Consider the following 1873-nt stretch of genomic DNA (forward strand, 5'->3'; position numbering starts at 1 on the left):
TGCCATACTATACTAAGATCTTATTTGGCTTTTTTATGCCTCATTATATTACTTTGTCTCATGCCTGACCATATTATAACATTTTCATGACCTTTTATGGCTTAATTTACTATGAAATATTTTTGGCATTTTATGCCTAATTATATTACTTTGTCTCATTCCTTGGCATACTATAACGATTTTACGACCTTTTTTTGCCTTAATATATTATGATTTACTTTTGACATTTTATGCCATACTATACTATGATGTTTTTTGTAATTATTCTGCCATACTATACTAAGATCTTTTTTGGCGTTTTTATGGCTAATTATATTATTTCATCTCATGCCTGACCATACTGTAACGTTTTCATGAACTTTCATGCCTTAATATACAATGATGTATTTTTGACATTTCATGCAATTCAATACTAAGATCTTTTTTGGCATTTTTATAACTAATTACATAATTTCGTCTCATGCCGTTACATACTGTGACTTTTTTATGACGTTTTATGCCTTAATATGCTTTGATTTATTTTTGAAATTTTCTGCCTAATTATATTATTTCGGATCATGCCTGACCATACCATGAAGTTTTTATGACATTTTATTCCTTATTATACTATGTCGTTTTTTTGGCGTTTTTATGGTTAATTATATTACTCTGTCTCATGCCTGACCATATTATAACATTTTCATGACCTTTTATGGCTTAATATACTATGATTTATTTTTGACATTTTATGCCATACTATACTATGACGTTTTTTGTTATTATTCTGCCATACTATACTAAGATCTTTTTTGGCGTTTTTATGGCTAATTGCATAATTTCGTCTCATGCCGTTACATACTGTGACGTTTTTATGACATTTTATGCCTTATTATACTATGTCGTTTTTTGGGCATTTTTATGGCTAATTATATTATTTCGTCTCATGCCGTTAGAAACTATGACTTTTTTATGACGTTTTATTCCTTAATACGCTTTGATGTATTTTTCGCATTTTATGCCATACTATACTATGACGTTTTTTGTCATTTTTCTGCCATACTATACTAAGATCTTATTTGGCTTTTTTATGCCTAATTATATTACTCTGTCTCATGCCTGACCATACTATAACGATTTTATGAACTTTTATGCCTTATTATTATACTATGATGTATTTTTGACATTTTATGCCTAATTATATTATTTCGGATCATGCCTGACCATACTATGACGTTTTTATGACATTTTATGCCTTAATATACTATGATGTATTTTTGAAATTTTTCTGCCTTACTGTACTAAGATCTTCTTTGGCATTTTTATGGCTAATTACATAATTTCGTCTCATGCCGTTACATACTATGACTTTTTTATGACGTTTTATTCCTTAATACACTTTGATGTATTTTTGAAATTTAATGCCATACTATACTATGACGTTTTTTTGTCATTTTTCCGCCATACTGTACTAAGATCTTATTTGGCATTTTTATGCTTAATTATATAATTTCGTCTCATGCCTTGACATACTGTGACTTTTTTATGACATTTTATGCCTTATTATACTATGATGTATTTTTGACATTTTATGCCTATTATATTATTTCAGATCATGCCTGACCATACTATGACGTTTTTATGACATTTTATGCCTTATTATACTATGATGTATTTTTGAAATTTTATGCCATACTATACTATGACGTTTTTTGTCATTTTTCTGCCATACTCTACTAAGATCTTATTTGGCTTTTTTATGCCTAATTATATTACTTTGTCTCATTCCTTGGCATACTATAGCGATTTTATGACCTTTTTTTGCCTTAATATATTATGATTTATTTTTGACATTTTATGCCATACTATACTATGACGTTTTTTGTAATTATTCTGC

The sequence above is a fragment of the Seriola lalandi genome, unplaced genomic scaffold (genome assembly GCF_002814215.2).
Source record: "Seriola lalandi dorsalis isolate HSWRI2012SDOR001 ecotype SW California unplaced genomic scaffold, Sedor1 jcf7180002054779, whole genome shotgun sequence".
NCBI lineage: Eukaryota > Metazoa > Chordata > Actinopteri > Carangiformes > Carangidae > Seriola > Seriola lalandi.